The sequence below is a fragment of the Mustela nigripes genome, chromosome 8 (genome assembly GCF_022355385.1).
Source record: "Mustela nigripes isolate SB6536 chromosome 8, MUSNIG.SB6536, whole genome shotgun sequence".
NCBI lineage: Eukaryota > Metazoa > Chordata > Mammalia > Carnivora > Mustelidae > Mustela > Mustela nigripes.
Window position 1 is genome coordinate 21453699 of NC_081564.1, and position 26320 is coordinate 21480018.

The following is a 26320-nucleotide window of genomic DNA, read 5'->3' on the forward strand; positions in this document are numbered from 1 at the left end:
CGCCGCCGCTGCCGCTGCTGCTCGGGCTGCTGCTGGCGGCCGCGGGGCCCGGCGCGGCGCGGGCCAAGGAGACGGCGTTTGTGGAGGTGGTGCTGTTCGAGTCGAGCCCGAGCGGCGACTACACCACCTACACCACCGGCCTCACGGGCCGCTTCTCGCGGGCCGGGGCCACGCTCAGCGCGGAGGGCGAGATCGTGCAGGTAGCTGCCCGCCGCCCGGGCCCCGCGCCGCCGCAGCCACAAGATGGCTCCGGGGGCTGCGCCCGGCGACCCCGCCGCGGGCGGGCGGGCGGGCGGGAGGGGCGGCAAGGAGGTCGGCTGCATCCCTCCCCGGCCGGCTGGCAGGACGCGGCCTCCGGGGCGCCGCAGCGGGGGGCGAGTGCACGTGGGGACTCTGTCTCCTGTGGGTCCGGGGGCGGGAGGGGGACCCCGGGTCCGGATACCCATGTTGGGGCGGCCCCCTTGGGCTGGTTGGGCATTTCGGTTTGCCTCAGGTGGAAGTCCTGGAACTACCTGTTGAATGCCAACTTTGGAAAGAAGAGTGATGAAGGATGGGGTGGCTTGTTTCAGGTCACAGGCTTTGCTTTCCATCCTTGCGTGTTCTTTTTGAGAGTAGTAGCCAGGTTTGTCCGCGGGCTGCCCATTAGGTTCTTTCCTGGAACCTGCCGCCAGCTTCACCTGGGCGCTGACCCCCCTGCAGGGCTCTGGACAAGCAGCAGCAGGCAGGGAAGCAGGGGGAGCTGGCGGAGGAGTGGGGATCGCTAGTGCCCTGGAGTGGCCGGAGAAGGCAGCCTTCGCTGCGTGCCTCAGATTACAGAGGGTGGGAGGGAGACTGCCTGCCCGCTCCTGGGCCAAGGACTTCTGCGGAGGGCCTGGAAATCGGGAGACAGGGTCGCTCACTGACAGGGCCTCCCTACCTTGCTCCCAGTGAGAGAGGTCTGCATTCCAAAGGGAGCTGGCGAGGCAGAGCTTTTAAGCCGTGCCTACACTTTGGAGGAGGGACTGAGTTGAAGCCTCTGCGGTTGCTGAGCTGGGTAGATGCCTTCCCGCTTCCTTGGCTATGATTTTATCAACTTGTTAGACTGCCAGCGCACTCATGGCGGTTAATATGCATGCCTCGGATGCGGGCGATTTGAAATGGTTGGCTTGATTTGGAGCCTTTTTGGAGGTGATGGGATAGCTGCAGGGCTCTGAGCTTGGGGCCTTCTGTGCTTTACTCTTGGATGACTTATGAATGAAAAGAGGGAACTGTACGGATGATTGCATGGCAGCCTCTTCTTTCCCCTCCCGTGGTGCATACTCAGCCCGGTGTGGATAGGACAGGGAGCTGTGCAGCTTGGCTCCTTAGAGGTGTGTCCTTACAAAGACGGGGGGAGGCACCCTTGCCAGGCATTAATCAACAGCATTGCCTCACAGGGCTCTTATCCCCATCTTAAACTTCTGCAGGGTAAATACAAGGGGAAACACATGTTTGAGTCCTGTGACTACATATGTTAAAGGCTTTGGACTTTTTTCCTTGCTCATGTTATAACTATGGTCTTTAATTTATAAGCTTTAGAGAAGATGGTCTACGTTTTACTGGCGGTCTTCAAGAATAGTTTGAATCTTAAAGCCTGCTCCTTGTAGCTCCTTGTTTCTCTTTGAGATTTTCACTGTGCCCTGATGGCTTTAGAAATGTTTGATTTACAGCTTTCTAAGAGAAAAGATGTTTTAATGTGGCACTTCACTTTTTGAAGGAGACTTTTGAAGTTTGCGATTTTTATCTGCAGTGTTTTAACTTGTACTCTCTCTCCACCGTAGTTTGTCTGGCGGGCTATCCATTATGGGTAGTGCTGGACTTTGAGATAATCCTGGGTTCACCGTTTAATACAAAATTAGCAGTTTAAACACACATTTGTAGCTATTTTATCCCTGTGAGTAGAGCAGGAATGTATGAATTTGGCAGAAGGAATCTATTCTCTTTTGACTCTTTTTGAAGTGCTTATCTAACTTTTTTGCAGTCCATTAGCTTAGTGCCCCCCCCAAATTAAGTCAACAATTGCTAAGTAAAGAAAAATGACTTAAATGGTATTTAATAAGTAGAACTGTTAAGCAATCACTAATAGGTGTCCTTAATTCCTTTATAACTGCACAGTGTGTTGGTGAGTTTATCTGAGTTGTCTGAATCGTAATTTCTTGCTGTTCTCACTCCATATCTTTAATAACTTTATTGTGGGGGCCTACTTGCTGAACCTCTCAAGTGCAGAAACGGAGCTCAGCGTGGCTCTCCGGGCCATGTGTGTACAGAGGCTGGCATGCTTTTATTAGTTCTTCAAATACTGCTCGGACTGCAGTAACTGGCATGGTCCCTGTCAGCCCTGAAAAATGTTTTTGTAAGGGAAGCTGGTGTTTCAGGACTGCTGGGAGGAAATGTAACATTTTGTATGAAAAGTGACAATGTAGAAGAAGCAAATTGGTATTTAGCTTCAGATTAATCATGTTTTTTTCCTAAGCACTTTATTGAACTTCTCAAGCCTTTATTTGCTATCTTAAAATAATTGTGCGTGATTTGCTCTTTAAGCTTTTATGATCTTCAGAGCAGAGTTTATTTTCCGATAACTAAACCTAAACAGTGGCACTGAAGCATTGCTTGTGTTATTTCCAGTGCGGTTCGGTAGTGCTGTTGTTCATGGTTAAGGGGAGAAAAAGACCTGTTTGGGAGTTTTTTTACTTTAAGCGTTCTAAGATAGGAAATTGGTTTGCATGACTGTTTTTCCTCCCTCCCCATTATATACAGGACAGAAGATACCTTATCACAGTCTGGTTTGCCCCAGATACTTCTAATTAGAGTACCTGTTGGTCATTTGCATGGATTAGGGGAAGGGAGGCCTGGTTGAGAGAGACCGAGAGAGGGAGAGAGAGAGAGAGAGAGAGTGCAAGAGTGCGAGTGATAGTAATTGAAACCTTGGGATTAGTCACCAGGATTCTTGGTTCTCTCCTTGTGCATTTTAGGCTTAAATAACTTTTCCAAGGTCACCAGTGTGCTCTGTTAAGAAGAGAGATTTTTTTCTTTTTTGACATCTTAATCTGTGAAAGTAGTGGAAACAGTGTGTGGATATGAAATGCTGTTAATTATCTTATTTATTAATGCAGCACTGAAGCCCATTTGCTCCTAAGGGTCAGGCATAGAGTGGGAGTGCTGGAGGAATTAATTACAGCTCTGTCATTCTGAAGTGTGGAACTTTAAAGCGCTCTTAGACGTATTGATACATATTTCAGCTTTGAACCAATTTGTTGCTATTATGAGATCATTATCTGAAACTTGCAGACTTGGCTGCCCAACTCACATGGTTAGTGATGTTAAATAAAGGCCTGATTAAGCACTGGCCAGTGGTATGTGGATTGGTTAAACAAACAAAGAAAATTTGCATCGCTAGAGATGAAAGATTGTTTTAAAGTGGAAAAGCATTTTTCCTCCTTGAAGTCAAATATTTAGAAATGCTTAAGAAATTCATTTGTAGAAGGACGCTGAATGATAGGTTTTGTGTGACTTTAAAATTGGCCTTTCTATATCCTGGGATAAGTGTTGAATGGTCTTGAAAGCAGAGGAAAGTTGAGAACATGTAAGAACTAAGCCAGTGCCTTTAGCTGTGAAGGGTTGGGGGAAGCCAGGTGGCAGGTTAGAAGGGCTGAGGGCATCCTTAAATACCCAATATTAACTAAGGGCATCATAGGGAATAATTTTAGGAAACTAATTCCTCTGCCTTGTTTCCCTGTCAGTGTGTTTCTGCAGTTCAGTATTTGATCAAACACTTTTCTTTTCATCTCCATTTTAAGTTAAGGGGCCTGCCTCTAAAAATTGACTTGGCCTCATAGAACAATGTGTGCTGGCAGCTGACCTGGATTTACACAGAAAGAGATTGCTGACTGTCTTGTCAGAAGGGCCTTCATAGGGTAAAACCAAGCTTTGATTTGGGAGAAAACATTAGGGCTGTGTTTTGTGACCTTATGAATTCTTAGGGTCTCTTATTTTCTGCCCTGTTCTCTAAGATCCCACGGGAGCTGTTAATGCAGTGCAGAATGGAGATGCAGATGGAAGTGGGAGGTTTAAGCGTGGAATCTGCAGACCAGAGGGGAGGTGGGGATGGCCTCCATTTATGGTGTACAGAGCACTGTGCCAAGCACATGTGTTTACTCATCGCCTCCTGACTTTAAATGGAATTAGCAACTACTGTTAACCCATTTTACAGATGAGGAAACTGAGGCCGAGAAAGGTGATTTGACTTATTCCAACCTCACCCAGCTAGCAAACAATAAAACCTGGGTCAAAACCCAAGTCTGTCTGCCCCCTTTGCTCCTGTTTTTTGCCAAATAAATAGAACTTGGCTGGTTAGGTTTGGGCATTAATTTGAGTCTAATTACTTTTTTTTTCTTTTTTTAAGATTTTATTTATTTATTTGACAGAGAGAGACACAACGAGGGAGGGAACACAAGCAGGGGGAGTGGGAGAGGGAAAAGCAGGCTTCCTGCCGAGCAGGGAGCTTGATGCTGGGCCCGATCCCAGGGCCCTGGGATCATGACCTGAGCTGAAGGCAGACGCTTAACGACTGAGCCACCCAGGCGCCCTGAGTCTAATTTCTAAGAATCGAGTATAGGGGTTCTTAACCTGAGGGTCACAGACTTCCAGAGAGGGCCTGTGAACCCTTGAAACTATATACACAGTTATACACACAATGCACTTGTGAATGTGCTCTTCTGTTTTCCTGAGAAGATACACAGTTTTGCCTCTTGGGAGTTCTCTGATGCCCCTTCTCACCAAGAGGAAAAAGAGAAGCACTGATCTAATACCCGTCATCAAAGAGTCCATTACTAAGAATCTGGAGTCACGTGGGACTCCGGCTGGCGAGAGTTGTAGAGAAGTCTACAAGTTCGTGTGTCTCCATCGGGCATATTCATCTGATAAATGTTTACCAAAACCCTATTTTCAGACACTTTATTGCTGTTTTTTTTGGAGTCCGCAGTCTCTTACAGAGACAGACATGTGTATGGATAAATGATAATCCTTCCCAAGAGGGTTTCCCCGTTGAACTGAGCCCTTAGTTCCCAAGACATCCATTGTCTATAATGAATTAGCTTCTCTCCTGGGCATCCATCTGGTACTAGTTAAATGCATTATCCTTGGGGGAAGTGAGAAAATAGCCTCTCAAAGAATTTTTGCACTTTGTGCAAGAAGGTGGCGATCTGAAGGCAGCATCTGTGAGAACGGACTGTACGTGTGTTCCTTTTCACCATTTCCTGGAAAATGAAATGGAGCATCTTTGGACGTCGAAATGCCTTAAAAACAACTCCTCACACTTTATTTTGTGGACCGTGGCCCCATGGTCATGGTCGGTTTGTTTTTGCTCTTCCCAGGATCCATCCCTGGTCCCCAGTGTCTGCCACTTATCAGACACTTAATAGTTGGTGAATGAATGATGGATTTAGAATGGACATTAGGCAGGCAAGGGGATTGGAGTAACTTCCTTTGACGTGGCTGATGCATTCTTTGATGATCTTGCCTTTTTGGTTGATATTTCCAGAAAGTTGCTTCATTAGAATGGACCTCTGTCTGGTTGTGGTGGCCCCACTGGTACCATAACTGCAGGCTGTGTGAGAGCAACCTGTGTGTGTGCATGTCAAGGGGCAGGACACCTGGCATTAATAAGGGTCTGTAGATGTCCTTTGCTTGATAAAACACGGAGTACTGGGAAAGCTGTAACGTGGACAGCTGTTAACAGATGGACAGAATTGCAGGAAGAACGGTTTACAGCCCAGCCCCAGTGTCAGTAGAAATGACAGTCAAGGCTTGGTATTCAGAACTCTCCTTAATCTGAGTCTGTGCCATATGTGAAGACTTTGCTTCCTGTTGGCGTTTCCCAAGTCTGGAGAATGTGGCTTTACAGTTCATGACCAAAATGACATTTCAGTCAATCTTGATAATCAGAAGAACAGATTCAGCCCTTTAATGTGTGAGATAAGGAGATCCAGAGAAGTGGAGTGCCTTGCCCAGGGCTTGTGGTGAGTAGAGATGACCCTGATAACGGTTTGGGTCTCCAGACTCCCAGGCTTGGAGCCTTTCTGTCCTTTTCAGTGACACTTCAGCTGAGCGCAGAGATGCAGACATGCTTCAGAATCAGGTGTACTGTTGGGGAAAGTCAGGCCTTCTTACGCTGTACTTTAGGTTTAAATGGTTTTTTTTTCTTTTCTTCTTCTTTTAATTTTTATTTATTTGAGAGTGAGCACAGAAGCTGGGGAAGAGGAAGGGCAGAGGGAGAGGGACCAGGAGACTCTGGGAGCGGGGAGCTGGGCTGAGCAGGGAGTTTGACAAGGGGCTCAATCCCAGGACCCCGGAATCAGGACCCGAGCCGAAGGCAGACGCTTAACCGACTGGGCCACCCAGGTGCCCCTAAGTGGTTGCTTTTCTCCTCTGATTTAGATTTTGTGACTTGCTCAGTCTTTCCCTCTGTCAGAGCTTTAGAAGATAGCTACTGCTGTATATCTGTGCCACTCTGCTTCCCGCGTGTCAGGCTTTGGGCTCAGGGCTGTGCTCACACGTAGTGGGAGAGCTAGACAGCCCGCCCCAGGTTTTGAGATGAGGAAACTAAGCTCCGAGAGTGAAGTTACTTCTGACGTCACTGAGCACGTCTGGGGTAGGGCTGAGATGCAAACCCAAGTCTGGGTGATTCTAAGCCATTTCTGTTTTTACAAGACTGCTTCACCTGGCACTTGCTTTTGCTTGGGATGAGATGATGGGAACTGATGGTGCAATTTGGACTTGGGAGTACCCAGGAACACTGACCAAGAAGCGAGTCTGTAACTTCAACTGAGAAGACACTCTACGCTTACAGAGATTTATTGCCTGCCTTCCTTCTCTCATTCTAACTCGTTTTTCCCATGAAGGGTCAATCTGCCAAGTTTGGGAAGAGGGACCAGTGACTTGAAGTATACAGCTGTCACTCGATGGCTCGTCCGTTGTTCTCTGGCTCTTGAGAAAGTTGGAGTGGCCATAAATGTTCTGGCCTTTAAGGGATTTCTGGGGTTAGACACACCTCCTCCCTGTGGCTGACTTTTTAGAGCGGTTCTGAAGTCTGCGTCAATTTCTCCCACGTTCTGCACCTTTCTGACTTTGCACAGACTGCACGCTCCCTGTTTGATGTAAAAGGTTGCAAGAACCTGAAGGTGCGTATTCTCTCTACTCATCCTGTCCTCCTTGCTCTGAAAACTCCCTGCAGGTGCTGTGCTGCTTCTGTCGACAGACATTGTCTGCTGCCTTCTGTCCACCAGACCCTGGGTGAGGTGAGGTGGCAGGTGGGGAGTGAGCAGGACCCCTCCCCACCCACAGGCAGCTGAGTGTCAGGGGCAAGCCACACAAACCACAGGTCTTCCGTGGTCGGATGCATCTACAGGAGACTGAGGGCGCAGCTGGAGTGGGGGGCAAAGTTTAGGTCTGAGCAGCCCATTCTGAAGAAACATGGATAGGAGGACATAGTATGTGGATTTGAGCCTTCTGGCCTTTTCCCGGGCGTTGTTACCTCCCTTTGAGGTTAAAGCTGATAACCTCTTTGTGGAGACATGCATTTTATACCTGTCAAACAGGATAGGGAAGAGGTAAAGGGTAGAGGTTCTTTGTTCCATTTGTAGCCTGAATGAGATGTTTTAAAGTCTGACTTCTAGCAGCTCTGTTGACTCATGATAGTATGAAGAGAATGAGGTCAGCTGCCTTATTGTGGTTCAAGGGAGAGCATTTTATTTTTATTACCCTTAAGATGGGTTTTAAGACTTGGTATTTAAAAAAAAAAAAAAAAAAAGACTTGGTGTTAATCCCCTTCTCTCCGGCAGCCAGTGTGATATGGTTGTTCAGAAACTCAATGTGTAGACTTAATTTGGTGGAAATAGACTTGGAGGATCCTGTCAGTTTCGCGTAAAAGTGTATGCGGGAATGGGGATTTCCGTGGCAAAGCTGCTGCATTTTAAAAATAAAAGAGGGGGCAACCTGGGTGGCTCATTCAGTTGAACTTGCATGGCTTTTGATTTTGGCTTGGGTCACAACCTCAGGGTTGTGAGATAAAGCCCCACCTTGGGCTTGCGCTGGGCATGGAGCCTGCTTAAGATTCTCTCTCCCTCTGTCCCCCTCCACCCCCCCAGCCCCGCCTGCCTCTCCCCACTCTCTACAAATAAATAAACAAACAAGTAGATAAAATAAAGGGGATGCCTTAACACAGTTAAGAGTCTGACTCTTGATCTCAGCTCAGGTCTTGCTCTTAGGGTCATGAGTTCAAGCCCTGGTGCCTACTTAAATAAATAAATAAACAAACAAACAAACAAACTAAAAGTCACGCTTAATTGGGTGTGTGTAAGGTCCTATCCAGTGCTGTAAGAATTTGATTAAAATTTGATTTTTTTACTTGAATTCGAATACGGTAACTTGTCAGCTGACATTTATTGAGTTTCTCCTATGGATACAATGTAGAGAAGAACATAGCCTTTTTCCACCCATGATATAGCATGTGCTTTTCAGATGTTTCTGAGATTTCTCCCATACAAATTGGGACAGTTGAAATTTGCCCCAGAGGAAACTGAGGCTGAGAGGCGAAGTAAGCATCTTGAGGCCACAGAGCTGGAATTGAACTTGGGTCACCTAGAGCCAAAGCTCACTGACCTGCTTGCCTGAGGACTTGATGTATTCTGGTAGATAAGGCAAAGATGTTAGAATCTATTCATTTTACATTTCTTCCAGTCAGGGCCAAAATCTTCCTTAAAAAAAAAAGAAACCTGTAACTTACTATTTTTTTAAGGTTTTATTTTTAAGTAATCTTGCCACCCAGTATGGGGTTGAACTCACAACTCTGAGATCAAGAGTCGCATGCTCTATCAACTGAGCCAGCCAGGTGCCCCGTAACTTACTTTTTAGTCGTAAAAATCTTACACACTTATTGCACAATACTTGGAAGATACGGAAAAGTGTGAATGAAAAAAATGAGCCCCACTACCTAAAGATAGCCTCTTTTAACCTTGTGTGTTCTGGTGAAGCTTTCCTTTCATTTTCCTGCAGTCTTGGAGGTATTCTAAAGAAAATGGTGAGAGAATATTACGTGGTACTTATAACCCTTCATTCACCTTGAGTATTTTCCAGTGGCTAAATGCTCTGAAACCTTTTTAGTGTCTGCGTAACATACTCCTTGTTTTCCATTATTGTAAGGAGTGGCTCTTCTCCATTTCTTGATAATTTTCTTAGGGCGAAGTTCTAGAATTAGGACTGTGGGGTCAAGTGGTATAAACATTTTGAATGCTCTGCAGAGGAGTGGTTTTAGTTTAGGTTCCGCTGCCGGGTTGGCATACAAGTTTCCACCTATTCCTGCTCATAACAGGGGTAGCATCTGTTTCTAACAAACAAATCTGGAAGGGCAACTTCATCCACGTGAAAATCTGTGCATTTCTGTTAGTGAGTAGTAAAATACTGGATTTTTTCCTCTGCCATGAGGATCTGAGATATTAGGAGTATCTGTATCAAAGGGAAGTTCCCCGGTGTGGTCTCTGGGGCCTTCCTTGTAGGTGCATCTGAGCGTGATTCAGGAGCACCAGGGCTACGCATATGCGCTGGGCAGGGAGAGGCCGGCTGTCCTCACAGGTGGTGGTGCTCAGAGGCCATGAGAAGCGCTCACTGTCGGCTCACCCTGTGGCCCCAGGTTGTGGCCCAGGAGGGTGCTGCTCCTGCAGCCACTGTTTCGGGCCCCGCCGAAAGAGCAGGTTTTCTGCTTCTGAATAGGCTAGGTTCCCTATGAATCTGTCCTCTCACTCGGAGTGACGCTGTCGGTTTGCGGTGGGCAGAGACGCAAGTAGAGCCAAGAGCCAGGTCCGCAGGCATGCATTCAGACGGCAGGACCAAGGCTGAAAACGGCTTCCTGGTATTTTCTTTGATCCCTGTTAAAAATCTAGACATTTTAGGGGTGCCTGGGTGGCTCAGTGGGTTAAGCCTCTGCCTTCGGCTCAGGTCATGATCTCAGGGTCCTGGGATCGAGCCCGCATTGGGCTCTCTGCTCAGCGGGGAGCCTGCTTCCTCCCTCTCTCTCTGCCTGCTTCTGATCTGTCTGTCAAAATAATAAATTCTTAAAAAAAAAAAAATCTAGACGTTTTACATAAGAATCCAGGGCTGTGGCTCTTCTTGCAAAATGAAAAGATCGGGCAAGATTGGGTCCCCTTTTCTGCATGGCAACCGCCCAGCTTGCCTCCGTGGAGTAGCAGCCGTGCCCTTCAGATCGGTCATGGGCCCTCCGGTTAACTGGGTTCTGTCTCCTTGCTTTGGTTTCCTTCACTCGCTGGGAATTACATTTGCCCACGCCTGGCCCCATTGGGCCCTGGAGTTTGCCATCCTTTCTCTGAAAGTTCTGAAGCTGAAAGCATTTTTTTTCTTTTAAAAGATGTTATTTATTTATTTATTTATTTATTTGTTTGATTGGGGCGGGGGTGGGGGTGTAGCACGAGCTTGGGGAAGGGCAGCAGGAGAAGCCAAGTCCCTGCTGAGCTGGGAGCAGATGTGGGGCTTGATCCTAGGACCTGGCGATCATGACCTGAGCTGAAGGCAGATAGATGTTCAACCGACTGAACCACCCAGGCGCCCCAAAGCTGAAAGCGTCTATGTGGTGCTCTGAGTCTCCTTTCTTTCCCTCCTCAGCCAGGCATGGTGTCTGATGCCCGTTTGCAGCAGTATGATGATGCCTCAGGGGACCCCGTGAGCCTCTAGTTACATTGCTGGGGAAGGCTCGATGGCCCTGTGGGACCAGAGTGCTCTTTTTGCCTTGGGACAGGGGCTTTCATTTTTTTCTTGTTCTTTTTGAAGGCTGATGTTGTTTGACCTGTGTCTCCATGAAGATCTTTGTTCCTCTTCTCTTTTTGCTCCTTGGTTTCTTTTGATCTCTAGAGTTCCTGTTTGAGCTGGAAATGCTGTGGCTCAGCTGTCCATTTATAGTGAGGGGACTGCGGGGCTTCCAGCCTTTGGTCACAGGAGAAGCTGTGATTAGAAGTGTGGTCTTGGGGCTCCCCCAGTGCTGGATCTTTCTCGGACAGTGTCCTACTCCACTGGTTGAGTTCCAGAAAATCTTCCATGTGCCTGATGGGTTAGGGTCTGCAGTGTACTCTGACCTGTATTATTATCTTATTTCTTCTCTCAGCTGGGAGTGGCCTTCCCTGGATTCTGCCCCAGAAGGCCAGCTGCCCTTAAGGTTGTCCGTGTTGCCAAGGTTTGTCCCATACTTGGACATAGACTGCTTTTCTTTGTACCTAATTGTATACTTTTACTTAAGTGCCTATGACACATGTGTTCAGCGCTTTTATGCAGTTTTAAGAAATGACACGGGGTACCCAGAGATTTTTCATCTTTTCAGAAAGTGCCTCAGTGTTGGAGTTCGTGGTAAGTAAGACAGCCAATGGCATGTAAAAAATGTTGCAATCTTGACTTGCAAAGCTTTTTCAAAATCGTAATCAAGGTAGCCTGTGGCCAGGTCAATGGGAAATGGTGCGCTCCAGACGATGCTTGATTTCCTCTTTCCTTGCTGACCTTCCCTCTTCATACCTCGCATTCTCACTCCTCAAGTCAGTTCTTCCTCTCTCCACCAGATTCATTTTTTGATTGGTAACTTTGGATCTCATCGCAGCCTTGATCCAAATCTTTCAGTTCCATCCCACTGTTGACTACTTAGCTGAGCATACAGGTGACCTGGGCCTAAAGTCTCCCTCTCATTGTTGCCTCTGGGCTGCAGACCTGGGTCCTTTGCATTCCCCCTTTGTTCCCTGAGTGGGTGCTAGGTTTTCCTTTGTGCCTCTCAACCCGAGAGCCCCTCTACTATGATACATTTTTACGCCCCTACATTCCTGACCTCACCTTTCCCTCTCCCAGGGCTCTCACCTGCACTGGGGTCACATGTCCAGGCCTTCCTATCACACGTTTCCTGTTCCATCAGTATGTTCCTTTGAACCAAAATGCTCTGTCCTTCACTTGGCAGCAGGTCTTAAATTCCTCATTGTAGTTATTCTCTTGTTCATGTTTTCTTTTCCCCACGAGATCACAGCTCCCAGTAGCTAGGGATTATGTCTTACTCATCCCTTGCAATACAGCTCAAATATTTACCGAATTGAAATCCTTCTTCTAGATCATAATACTTAGTGATGGGGATATCAGTGTGGCCAGAAAAAGACTGGGCTTGTTTGAGGGAGAACTTTCTATGATTGTAGAAACAATTCACAAGCCACTTGTAGACGTGGGTGTGTCCTAGGGCTATTCCAAGAAGTTGGGATGGACCAGACTGGCACAGTAATTTCACCTTGCCCGTGCTCTCTGGGTCCGGAAAAGGAGGTGTGGCCCTGGGGATTATGCCATCTTTAATTCCTTCCAGCCTGGTGTGTGACTGCGTGGGTATGGTGTCCAAAGCATGCTGGAGAAGAGACTATTTCAGCCTGATGGCAGACTTTGAGGGAGTATGTTTTATTTAAGTTTGGTTAATATCTTGGTGACACTTAGAAAATGGGTACTTTTGAAGAACAGCAAAACTTATATGTAGCTCCAGTGTGACCCGTCAGAAGCAGTGGTACATAGGTCTTTACTTAAATTTGTAACGTATCGTTAAACCTCATTTCTGCCCGCCTTGGGAAGCTCTGGCATGGGCCTTAATCCTGTATTTTAAGCGCTGGGTGGGAAGCAGAGTTTTCAAAGACTACAGTAGTATTTCTAAAGAGGCCAGCAGGCTTCGTGTGGAAGAAATTTCAATTTTAATTTCACGAACATTTGATTTGCTGCTCTTTATGGGGCCCACTATGAACATCTGGAAATTATTCAGTTATTTCTTGGTTATGGACATGTTGGCATGTTGAGATTATTTTTTGGTTGTCATTGCTGTTTTTGTGGGATAGTGGCTATCATCTGGGCCCTGGAACCTTCTGGAAGATTCTGGAGTCTATCTATGACATGTTATAGTTCACTTATACGAGAGGGTTTCCTTCCATGCCTCTTCAGGGCATATCCAGGGCACGTTCCAGTGTCCATCAGTAAATGCCATCCAGGAAATTAAACAAATAGCTGATGTATAGTTGTGGACTTTGGGTGTTATTAGGTTTACATCTTTAGGACACACATACACTTGCCTGTGGCATTAAATGTACTATGTGGGTGATTTCAGGTTCCAGTGGCAGTGGGAATTTTTGCATTTCCTGACTCTTGTGTTTAAATCTGCCATCTCAACATTGCATCACCATAGGTTTTCCCATTTAATGAATATTTATGTTGAGCCGAGTTCTATACGAATGCTCTGGTTTCTGCCTTGATTATAGCTTGCCGTGTACTGTGGCCAGGAGTGCCCTACAGACAACAGAGTTGGCACACGCCTCAGCATGCCAAGCCCTGGCGGATGTGGTTAGGGACCACGGTTACTGGTGCTTGGGTTGCCATGCCAACCTTGTTTTTGGAAGGGGGAGGCTCTAAAACAGCAGTGGGATGGGGGCAGAATGGTTTTGAATGCTCTAAGGAAAATGATTCCCCATAGGTGCCCCTGTAGGAAGATGTCGTAGAAAACTCTAGAATTCTTACTACATGCTTAGAGAATGTTAATTAATTTTCTTAATTTACTTTCACCAGGCTGTTTGCATCCTCCTCTTGGGAACTTGTGGATGTTATATGACATATATGTGTATGTATGTATATATATATCATATTTATAAATCTCATTGGCACATGTGTTCCCTACTTGCTGCAGGGTGAATAGGGAATCTCCTATCTCCTAATATTACCAGTGCCCTCCTCTCATGCCCTATCAACATCCCCTGCCCTCTCTGATAACTCTAACCTAGTGATAGCTGATTGGAGTAGGGGGAGGAAAAGAAGAATGAGGCAGGGAGGGTGCTTGGGGGACTGTCTCTCTCCCAGCTCTTTATCTTCATTCCCCTGTTTTCCCCATCCCAAGAAGGCCTATCCTCTCCCCTACTTATTCTCCTTATTCAGTAAAGACCCTGGTTGTGGGTGCTGTCATCCAGGTGTGGGACCTTTGGATGCGTAGCTCTGAAGTCTTGGCAGGCGGAGTTGGGGACAGGAGGAGGAGGAGGGTTGTGTCCCGGGCACCCCACACTAGAACACTGTTTGCCCCTTTGCAGATGGTGCCCTGCGTGACTAATTCTGCGGTCCTTGGTGTTACACAGTGACATGGTCAGGAAGGGTCTAGTAAGCCAGATGGGGGCCCATTCTGGCAGAGCAGGGTGGGACTGGCGGGCGCCATCAGCTGTCCTAGCATTTCCTGACAGGAGGAGGGCTGAGCTACCAGAGGCTGGGACCTTCACAGGCTCAACAGCTCAAGCAGTCTCATGTTGGCCTTGCCTTCAAGGCTCAAAACAGAAAAACAACCCTCCTACCCCCACCCCTTGAAAGGAAACTTACATTGATCGCACATTGCTTGCTGACTTGGGGTCAGCTATGTGACATCCATTAGATTGGATCCTCCTTCAGGGCAGGTCTGGTGTATCTGTCATCTGACATTTCCCCCTGACTCCAGCCTGAAGGGTCTTATCCTGTGAATTAGGAAGAACTTTACTTCCTCAAGATACCTGATTTCTGTTTGCTGTAAATTGGTCCTAACGTGGGTCCAGCATGACAATGGCTATGAAGGCACCCCCTGGAGTTCAGTACACGAGGCCATCTTGTGGGAGCTGATGTGGCACCTTTGTATATGTCCTTCCTTCTTCTTTCTTCCTTGCTTCCTTCTCAGTAATTCTTTTTTTTTTTTTTAAATATTTTATTTATTTATTTGACAGAGAGAAAGATCACAAATAGGCAGAGAGACAGACAGAGAGAGAGATGAGGAGAAGCAGGCTCCCTGCTGAGCAGAGAGCCCGATGCGGGACTCGATCCCAGGCCCCTGGGATCATGACCTGAGCTGAAGGCAGAGGCTTAACCCACTGAGCCACCCAGGCGCCCCTCTTCTCAGTAATTCTTATATGCTGCTTCTGATTTCTGTCGTTTGTTCCTACAATTTGAGGGAACCATGTTTGTTAGAACTGTGTGCAACATTAGGAAACAAGATACCAAGGGGACATAAGGAGTTTAGTATGCAGATTTTTTTTTTTTTTAAGATTTTATTTATTTGTTTGACAGAGGAAGAGAGATCACAAATAGGCAGAGCAGCAGGTAGAGAGAGAGGGGAAAGCAGGCTCCCCGCTGAGCAGAGGGCCCATGTGGGGCTTGATCCCAGGACCCTGAGATCATGACTTGGGCCGAAAGCAGAGAGGCTTAACCCACTGAGCCACTCAGGTGCCCCTAGTATGCAGATTCTTGACCTCTGCTCTGGCTGCTTTTCTGCTCTGTATTAGTTCTTAAGAGATGAGCTGACCCGAGTGGGGTCCCTGAACCTTGGGTGCCTTAGTAATTACATGGGTAGGCTTTTTGTGGAGCAGAAATGACACTACCGTTTTATGGGCGAAGATACACATGTATTCCAAGAGTTAATTTTTGAACTCTAATCTGCTTTGGGTATAAGTTCCCCTTAGTTCTGTGTTATAGGGACGTCCTTGGGCCAGCTGCATTTGGGAGGAGTGGAGAGGACACTTGTGTGTCGTTGACCATTGACAGGGGTGTTAGGAGCAGCTGTTTTCAGCTTTGCTACCTAGGGTTTACCAGGTTCCTTAAAGCAAGTTACAAATTTTGCAGAAGGAGTGGTCCTGGATTTCCTTCGCTGATAGGAGAGACTGCCTTGGGTTTGAACCCAGTCACCTGCTATGGAAACGTAGCTTTGCCTCTCTGGGTCTCAGTTTCTTCATCTGTCAAATGGAGAGAAGTATTTCCTCGAGTTGTGAGTGTTAAATGAGCTTCTCACAGCATGTAGTTTTAGTGGTGGTGAGGCTGCTGATGGAGAAGATGCTAAACATTGTTTCAGGACTTTCCTTGTGCCTAACCTGCTGTAGTTCCCAAGTGGTTGACCATTTTTATTCTAAAGTGGTAGTTTAGCAAGGTTAAAGAATCTAGAGGTGCTACTTCATTGAGAAGTCATAGCACGGCTATCTTTTCTTAACATGCTCTGTGTCTCACCACTTCGATGATAGCCCTGCTACCCAGGTGGGGGCCCATGGGCTCCCCAGAGTGGCACAGGTCAGCACTGTGCAAGAGGCTCAGGAAGCTCGTTCCTCCCTGGTCCCCACTTCCCAGTTTCACTTCTGTTTCCTGGGAGGTGCGCTTTGTTGCAGCTTCATCTGGTAACCCCCGTACCCTACACCTAGATCATTGTCCTGACCCTGAGCTCTGTCGGTTTGGGGTCTGTGGGTGCACACGCATATGTGGGAGCTGCAAGGCCCGTGTACAGGAGGCTGGGTTTCTAGGCCAGCCTGCCTGTTGTTCCCGGGCCACATGGCCTGCATACGGGCACGACTGCTCCGAAGGAACGCTGGGTAGTTGATTGCCCCTCTGGATCCGACCAGGGCACATGGAATGTTGTGATACGCTAAGGCTGTGCTCTGGGGGCCTAATTATGTGGGGCTGTGGCAAGCACAAGTGACTTCAGCACTTGGTTTGATCCAGTGTGCAATTTTGCCAAAGAAAATACTTGATTAATCTTAACCCTCAAATTAGACACATTGACTTTTTCTAAAAATGGGAATGATAGGAGTGCATTGTGGGGTTTTGTGTGTGTATGTGTTTTAAACTACCACCCCCTCCCCCTGCCAAGACTGGGCTGTGCATTCCTCTCCTTGAATGGAGAAGGTAGTTTCCATCTCTGTCTACCCCCTTCTCTCACATTCCTGAGACTGGGTGCTGGAAAGATGCCCCTTCTCCTTTTGTGCAGGTGAGCTTTTCTCCGTGCTATCTCTGAGGGTCCACATTTTTCTAGGTCAAGACCCAAGAATCTTGCTCCTGAAAGGATCTGCTGTCCTGATGGAACTTTCCTAACTGAGGACTCTTCCTAGTTTCCTGAGGCTTCTGATCCAGCATGCGTGCAGGGAAATCTCTGGGTGACTTCCTGGAGTGACCTTGAGCATGTCTCAGGAGGCTCAGCCGTAAAGTCTGGTGTGGCACGCGAGCGAAGGAGCACAGCCCGTAGATGAAGGGCTTCCCGCTCAACACTCTTAAGAGTGTCCTGGCTAAAGGGCACACTCATAGGGTAGGATGAATCGGTGGTATTAGAAAGTGAGCCTGCTCTTATCTAGTCCAAGTAGAAAAAAAAATGCCTCTAAATAAGCAAGCAACCTAACCTCATCTCAGAAAACAATTTGGGGTTAGCCTTCTCTTTTCTCTTCACTCAGCCTCTGCCAGCGATCTAAGGGGACCTGGTGGGACTTACCGGCTTTGAAGTCCTAAGGTGCTATTTTAATACTTTTCTTTCACATTGCAGGTTTTGAGGCCGATTTAACTAGATTCTGGAGGGAGCTTACTTTACACCGTTCTTAAGAGCCCGGGCAATCTTGAAAGAGTTAAACCCTAATTAGTTCATTCCTCAGGTATTTAATGCCCTTATTAAAACTCAACTGCTCACTCACTTTTTTCTTTAGTGAATCAGATTTCTTGAGGAGCTGAGCCCTCACTCCTCAGATCACAGGCTCACATGTTGAAGCTGGCAGTGCTAGAGGCTAGTTCCTATCTGTGTGACAGCATTTTTAATTTAACAGGACCGCCTTTGATGTTCCCAAATATTTATAGGCAGCTTTAGATCATTTCAGTGTGTGCTTTCTTTTTCTTTTCTTCTCTCTCTCTCTCTCTTTTTTTTTTTTTTTAACTGGAGCAAAAGTTCTTCCTCATGCAACAGCCTTCCTTTTATCCTGTTGGTTTATTTTTGTTTCCTTTGCAGCTTTGGCGAAAGTCCTCTGGCTGCATTCACACAAGGCTGACCCTTCCTTTAGCTTCTTTGGTAAAGGCCACCTCTCTGTATCATCCTGCCTGCTTGAGATTGCTTAAGGCACTTCTGTTCGCCCCTTGACTTTCTAGAGGCTGAGTTTTTTCGGATTTGGCTCAGGAATCTGCTCTTTGGCTGACCCAAGAGCTTTCAGATCAGTGTGGAGACCCGGGCAATGTGTGTGGAGGTGTCTCTTAACAGATGACCAGGCTCCGATGTCCTACCCTGCCCATGCGTGTTGACCGGGCCTCCACAAGTTATGATTTATAATGGAACTTCAGCAGATTCTGTCGTCACTGGGCAGGGACCACAGCGAGGCAGAACTCTCTCCCGCTCTTTGCAGGCGTGCTCCATTTGGCTCTGCCCGACCTGTGGGCTGAAAGTAATAGAGAATTCTAGCCTCCAGTGTCGGGGATGGGAAAAACAGAGTCGCGATGCAGGTCTGTCAGACCATTAAGAAAAAGGAAAAGAAAACTTTGTACCAATTAAAACAAATTATAGAACAGAGGACAGTGGATTCTTTAGCCTGTGCTCTGGGTAAACATTCTGCTTGTGAAACAATCCAAGTTATTGAACTCTCGGCTGCTGTTACTTACCTGGGCCTGTCCGACAGAAACCTGGAACTTTCCATGGCTGCTGCCATCGTTGCTGGCTCTGCCTCCTACTACACAGGAGCCTTTTAGGGCTGAAGGTTACGTAGGTGGTTGGTGGAACGTTCAAACGAACGAATGCGTTGTTAGACGCTGCCCTTGGGGCCTGGCGCTGTGTGTCTCACTAGATCCTCAGGAGGATTCTGAGTTTCACCCCTCTTCTTTGAAATGAGAACGCCAAAGAGCAGAGAGGTTTTAGCACCGCTAGCGAATGGAGGGCTGGCCCGGAGCTCAGGAGTGTGTTTATTACCTCACTGTAAGGCATTTTGAGGCTGGCAGATCCAATGGCGTCCTGCTAACCCCTTAGAGCTAAGAAAACCTTTCGAGGCTGAAATCTACAGTGTGTTGCGTTCTGAGAGTTCAGAGCTGACCTGGCTGTTGCCAAGCAAGGGACACAGAGGTGGAGAGCCCTGGAGCCAGACAGGCCTACTGCCTTTGATCTTGGCCAGATCACCCAACCTCCACGAACCTGGTTCCTCATCTCTAACATGGCACACTATAGCTTGTACCTCTCCCTCCAAAGGAGTGCGAGGATCCAGTGAGATAATACATGCGAGTTACACAGTAAATACTTCACACATGTTGGCGCTATAGGATCGCCACCCTTGAGGACTTCCCAGTCCTGCAGGAAAGAGAGTCCAGGAAACCAGCTGTTAGATGGTCAGGTTCAGCAGGTAAACTTGGCAGCTATGGCGGAGAGCTGTGCTGCTGCTGCTTAGCAGGGGCTCAGGGCAGAGCCACCGGCTCGGGTTTTGACTCTTTCATCTTTTCATCCACGTACTGAGGGCTTACTCAGTGTTCAGCAGTCTTGGAGTCAGCCCATTGACTCCCTATCCCCTCCCCAAAGTTCCCTTTCCCTGGGGGGAATTTGAGTTAAAATGTTAATTGCCACCTGGAGAAGGATTTCCTGAAGTCATTTTCACATAAAACCCCTCAGATGCCAAATGGCACAGCCACACTCCATTTGACAATTTATCTTGCCGGCTTTGGACTGTCCTTCAGCTATTATTTTAATCTTATCTAATTTTCCCCTAATTTTTCTGGTCTCTCGTACATGAGAACTTGACAGTCCTTGAGAATGTTGAGCGACTTGCTGTGGGAGCAGGTGGTGATCTTTTTGTTCCACACAGGGCCCAGATGGTGTCCGTGCCTTCCCGTGGTCTGGTCCCATGGGGATTTGTTGATAAGATTTTGCTTTGATTTGGTTTTCAAACTCAGCGCCATGTTCAGATTTGGTTACGGACACCGTAGGGTTTTTTTCTCTGCAGGGAAGTTTTGTTGCTCTGTCATTGGCAGTCTTGAAACATAAGTCCCATTCTCCACCCTCCCCCACCCCTTTGCAAGCTGTGGGGACGATTGTACAGGACACTTTTTAACTGTCCCTAGCACATGGTCCAGAGCAGACGTTAGCATACTTGAACTTGTTGAATTGGTTGATAAGATATTTAACAAAAATATGTTATTTTAACAAAAATGACATGTGAACAAAAGATCCAATAAAAGCCTGTTGGCTGTTGTCCTTATAGACTTAAGGACCCAGGTAAACCTTTCTCTCAGGTAGCTTTCAGGTCCTTTTTGTGTCTCTCTTGTTGAGTTAGTGGGTATTTAGTGGAAGTGGGTATTTTTTCAATACACTGTTGATTGGAAGCTAAGATGTTGCCTTAACTACTTTTGGACCTTGAAGACAACGCTATTTATTTATTTATTTTTTAAATTTTGCTCTGAGGGCACCAAGAGAGTGAGACATTTTACATTCACCTTTGGTACCCACACTTTCTTTAAGCAGTGTGTTTAACTTCACATCAAAAGTAGCTTATATTTGGGGGCGCCTGGGTGGCTCAGTGGGTTAAGCCTCTGCCTTCGCTCAGGTCATGATCTTGGGGTCCTGGGATTGAGCCCTACATCTGGCTCTCTCCTCGGCGGGAAGCCTGCTTCCTCCTCTCTCTCTGCCTGCCTCTCTGCCTACTTGTGATGTCTCTCTCTGTCAAATAAATAAAATCTTAAAAAAAAAAAGTAGCTTATATTTAAGCCTCTGCCTTCGGCTGAGGTCATGGTTTCAGGGTCCTGGGATCGAGCCCCACATCAGGCTTACTGCTCAGCAGGGAGCCTGCTTCCCCCTCTCTCTCTGCCTACTTGTGATCTCTCTCTCTGTGTCAAATAAATAAATAAAATCTTTAAAAAAAAAGTAGCTTATATTAAGCTAAAACAACAATTGATTGAAAGGATAGTTCAGAAGAAGGGTAAATGAGAGAGAGAAGGCAACATGTCATTGCATTTGGCTGTAGGTTGTAGAGTTAACTGAGAATTAATTGAAGCCCAGATTCCTTTCCTGAGACCCCTGGACAAGCTTATGTTTATTTGTCTTCTTTAGTCATCTTGGTGGCATCCTTCTGTTCCTGGGTCCCCAGTGCACACCGACCGTACTGTGGATAAGGCAGTTGTGCCTGGGAGCACATCTTGAAGTAGTATTAGGTACTGTGCAAATCACCTTTGGAGAGGGTAAGTTAGCTAGTGAAATTTGGGCAGAAAGAAGTCTGAGACAGATGAATTAGGATGCCCAATTCATCACCCCCTGCACGGGGGTGATGTTTGCATTTTCCAGCAATACTTACGGGGCATCAGTTTGCCCCATAAGTATGGGATGTGTCTGCCCCGCCCTTGATCAGAAGTAGGAATGGGAGCAAATCTGTTCTGCTTTCATGCTCTTTCCCCAGGCTTAGCTGGATTGCTAGATGAGTGGTCAGTCCCATGCAATTTGTTTTGCTCGAGAAAGGGAAAGCCTGCATTGATAATACAGTGATAGGACCCGTGATTGCAGTTTGGGTTTTTAAAATTGGTTGATTAGATCTGTCTGGGCAGGGAGCAGAGATGAAGTTAATGGTCTAGTGGAGATCACTGGTTCCCAGGCAAGGGCCTAGTGGCTCCAATGGGTTTCTTAGGCATACTTTGTCTGAAGAACACTTTTTGGTTTTGAATCACTTCCCAAAACTCTGAAGTTCTCCCTGATCTTAACTCTTTGTGGAAACTTGCCCTCTGGGAATGGACAGTGACCAGGAGCCACCTGCCTTTAAGTATCAGCCTGTCCCGGGGGCTTCCTGTTGGGTTTGCTAACCAACCCTACCACCGACTCTGCCATCAGACCAGGATGGTTTTCGCTGTACTAATTTTCTCAGAAAACAATCAAACTAAAATTTGCTTTTGCTGGTATAGAATGATTGTGCAAAGCAGGTCTATGTGCTTAGGTTCCTAGAAATGTAGTTTAGTGAAAAGGAGAAGCCACCTTCTTTTTGGCTCATGTACTTTCCTCATTTACGCAACGGATTTGGTGAAATCTGGTTTGTATCTGGGAAGCCTCAGCTTCTCCATTACACTTTGAATCTGCAAGGTCCTGAGGGAACACAGTGAAATAACTTCACACTTTCTTCTCCCCTGTGGATTTGAGCTGTCCCAGTCTCTTCTTTGTGGTCTGTCATGTTCCTGTATTCTTGGTATGAAGGCGAGGGAGTCTGCAATAGTCTTTGGTTGCTTAAAGGTGTGTTTGGTCAGGCTTAATGCCCTCTTTAGGTTTTGATGGATGTGGAGCATGACATCTTCTGGGTAGTGTTCACAGAAGCACTGCTGGCTCTTTCCTGTAGGGGTGGGCTCATCGGCAGCTGGGAGAGAGGGAATTTGTCCCAGAGCTGGTGGCATTGTAATGTGTATGGGCTGAGTACCCCGGTGCAGGGGCTGAGGGAAAGCGCCTCAGTGTTGGGCAGCAGTGGCCTGGGGTGAGCCTCGATCTGGATTTAAAGAAGGCTGGGCTGGGATTTGCCCCTGCCTACACTTGGGGGGAAAGCACTCCTTGTTAAGACGAGCCTATGATGGCATCTGATGGGGCTTTCTCTAGTGGATTTGGAGGTGGCCTTGTGGGGAGTACGCGCACTGTGGCACTGTGAGGAGTAAGGTGAGGCCGAGCAAGGCCGTGGCTGCAACATAGGGGACCTGACCCGCTCCCTGATCTGCTACTGCAGTGGGACGGGAAGGAGCCAGCCGAGCCAGCCTCTCGGAGCCTCAGCCCCACATCTGTAAACTGGGTGTGGGGGCTGGGTGAGATTCCTGGATCGGTAGGGCCAGGGGCTTCCTGCAGGGCAGGAACAGGATGGGGGGAATCACTCAAACTGGAGAATCAGAGAGGGAAGAGAACTGCAGAGGCCACTAGGGGTTGGACTGGGGGGTGGGGCTGCATGCCAGGCAGAGGTGTTTGCCTTTTATTATAGAGACCTGGGGGCCTTACAGCCACCTGTGGTAGATGATGTCCATGTGGACGGCCAGATTTTTTTTGATGACAGGACCTCCTTGGCCCCATGTTCCCCAGCAGCATGGTTTGTAATCACAGTAGCCCAGGGCCTCAGTCGGGGGCTGTGCTCTCCTATCCCTAGGGCAGCCTGGAATGTAAGGGAGTAAGTAACGTTCTAGTGACAACCTTGAATTCCCTTTATTAAAGATAAATAAATTACATGCCAACTTTGGCTTTTCACTCTTATTAGTACAAATTGCTCTCCACCCATACATTCAACCATTCATGACACCTTCAGGAAATGTGCTGCTGTGGCCTCCCCCCCCCCCCCCCCCCCAATCCCTGGGATTTTTATATACCATGAGTGTGTAGAAATTTGGGGAGTGATTCCCCAGCCGCTTTTCAGATTCTGGCCATGACCCATCAGCTGGGGCTCCATCTGTTGACAGTCCTGGGTTTCAGAAGGGAAATTTTGAGGTCTGTTAGGATTAGGCAACAGAGCGACTGGCCGGTTTGGGCATTTTTCTGGTTATTGACAGGCCTAACTGTGGCTTCTGATGAATGAGGAATATATTTTTCTAAATGCAGCCATTGAGCCAAATGAGCCACACTGGGATAAACTCTGTTTGTTTACAAATTATGTAAGAGAAAGGCCTGGCCATTAAATTCTTCTGGGCCAGACTTCTTACCCCTCTTCAAAGTTGTAATCAAACTTAACAAACCCTTTCCACAGGAACCGACTCCCTCCCGAGAAACAGGAGCAGATGCTCCTGGGAGGCCTTTAGCAACTTTGGAATGTTTAATGTAGAGATATGTAACCAAGGTGAAGTGGTTCCAGAAACATTTGCTTACTCTAGCCAGGACCAAAGCAGGAGTCAGCTTTTTTATTTAGGGCGAGAGGTGCAAAACGAACTGGGCCAGGCAGGATTTTCTTTAGAATGTTCAGTTTTCTGTTTTCATCTTTCCTGCCTCTCCTACTTTCAGCCCCTTGTGACCTTTATTCCTTTCTGCTCAGTAACTTTTTTTTTTTTTTTTTAAGGCTTGATTCTTATCTCTCAGCTCTGCCAGATTACATCTGGGGATCAAGGAGCCCTCCTCTTAACCAAAGCATTCAATTACTGCTTCTCTGTCTCTAGGAAAGATGTCAGGTGCAGAGCAAACACTCCAGGGGAGGGAGGCTGAGGCTGCCTTGCCTTTGTTGTTGTTCCAGTAAGACAGTTCTTTTGGGGATTGACAAAGACGACCTAGGCTCAGAGACACAGTTTCCTAGCTCTTGCTGACTCGAGTGTTCACTGGTGGTTAGATTTATTTTGGCTTGGGAATGCTGTGAATTTTTAGGACCCCGGGCACCCTTGTATTAGAGTAGAGATACAGTTTCTAAGACCAAGTGCAGATTTCTCTGGATTTTGCCTCAAGATGAGCTTTTCTCAAGGTGTCGTCTGAACTCTCGCCCTACAGAATGCTTTAGAGAGGGTTCTATGGTGAGCGGACTTTGCGAGTGCTGCTTATTCCATCTTGGAGATGTAGATGGCACAGTAGTGAATTAATGGCTCCGAGAAATCCTACTGAAAGGAAATCCACCTGAACACCTTTCCATCTGGCATTTCACAAATATACTTGATCACAGGACTCCGTTTCTCAAATACCTTCGAGCTGGGGAAATTCCACTCTCGCTAGCTGGTATTAGGTTGGTTAGGGTCTGTGCTGGTCCAGTTGGTGTCCCGTTGGATGATGAGCTCGGAAGGCTAAGGGTATGTTAATTCATGACTTCCAACAGGGCCCTGGCACATAGTCATCACCACCGTGGCCTGAATGCCTTTCACCTGTGATAGGGCTGCTGCTTCTGTTTTAGCTCAGCCAGTTTGTAGTCTTCTCTATACCTGGGTGAAGGGTAGGGAGTTGTATGATAGTCTAAAAGAACCAAGAAACCCTGACTTAAAAAAAAAATTATTTATTTGAGAGCAAGAGAGAGTAAGAGGTTGAGGGCAGAGGAAGAAGTAGACTCCCCACTGAGGGGGGAGCCTGACTCAGGGCTTGATCCCAGGACCCTGAGATCATGACCTGAGCCAAAGGCAGATGCTTAATCAGCTGAGCCACCCAGGTCCCAGTAACAGTGTGTCCGTCCCCTCCCCCCACCCCCGCCCAAGGAATTTAGTCTACTGGGTTAGGGAGATTCATGGAGTTAAGCAGAAATACCTTGCAAGCCCAACACCTGTCCTCTGGGCATTTGTGGAGGGTCTGGGGAGGCATTTGGCAAGCTCTGGGGACCTTTTGCCATTTAGGAAGCCATGGGACCTGATGAGCAGCGGGGAGACAATATAGAGGTGTGCCCTGGCAGTTGGGAAGTCTCAAATGACTTTTCATTAAGCTTGCTCCTGTTTTTAACACATGTTCACAGGTAACAGTCTCTTCAGTGCCCACCACAGAGTTGGATGAAATGTGTTTTTAGGCTGCTGGAAGAACTCTTTCTGGCTGATCTGCCAGTGTTGTTAAAATCCTGGGTTTGGGGACGGCTGTCCTCCCCAACTCTGACCCTGAGGCTGTGAGGTTTGGCTGCCAGGTTTAGGGTGCCTTCTCCCTTGGGGTGTTGGGCTGAGTTGAATGGATGTGGATTTTTCAGATTTTTCTGCCTTGGTTAATACACAAAAGACGGAATATGCTCTTCAGGCTCTAGTTGCCTATAGGAAGAATGCGACATGACCAGGACTGAGATATTACCCCTGTGAGGTGCTAAGGGGAGGCTCCGAGATGAGGAGTTTAATTTTTTCTCCAAATATATGTCTATTTTACGGAGTGTTACTTAGGGCTTTTCTTCCTTTCCTTTCTTTTTTCTTTCCATTCCTTTCTTTCCTTCTTTCCTTCCTCCCTTCCTTCTCTTTTTAAATTGGGGTTGACCAATTGGGGTTGATGGCTATTGGCAGCAGCTAAGATTTCCCTAGCCTGGGGCACCCAGCATTTTGCCTTTTTTTTTTTTTTTTTTTTTAAAGATTCTATTTATTTACTTGATAGGTAGCGATCACAAGTAGGCAGAGAGGCAGACAGAGAGAGGAGGAAGCAGGCTCCCTGCTGAGCAGAGAGCCCTGCAGGGTTCCATCCCAGGACCCTGGAACCATGGGACCATGACCCCAGCCGAAGGCAGAGGCCTTAACCCACCGAGCCACTGAGGTGTCCCATCCTCAGTACCTTTTGATGAGACCCCAGGCTGTGCTGTGGGAAGGGTCGTGCTCAGCCTCTTCTCATCCCAGTCCCCACCCACCTTAAGGAGCCATCCTCTTCTTGGTACGGTGCTGTTGTCAGAAGACTTCTTTCCTTACACTGAACTAGACTGATGCTCCTTGCTTCCAGTTCTGCCTTCTAGAGCCTATCAGTGTCCCGGCTGGTTTAAACAACAGGAATTTATTTCTCACAGGTCTGAGGCTAGAAGTCTGAGATCAGGGTGTCAGCAGGGTTGGTTTCTTCTCAGGCCTCTCTCTTTGGCTTGTAGATGGCCATCTTCTCTGTGTATGGTCTTTCCTTTGTAAC

At 47.4% G+C, this 26320-nt stretch overlaps 1 protein-coding gene across 1 annotated transcript in view; it reads left to right on the plus strand.

Annotated features, from left to right (window-relative positions):
* Positions 1-26: 26 nt before the first annotated feature.
* Positions 27-26320, plus strand: part of ZNRF3 (zinc and ring finger 3) — a 160920-nt gene continuing 134626 nt past the window's right edge. The window contains exon 1 of the mRNA XM_059408741.1: positions 27-200. The gene's annotated coding sequence lies outside the window, so the exon portion shown is untranslated. The remainder of the gene's footprint in view (positions 201-26320) is intronic.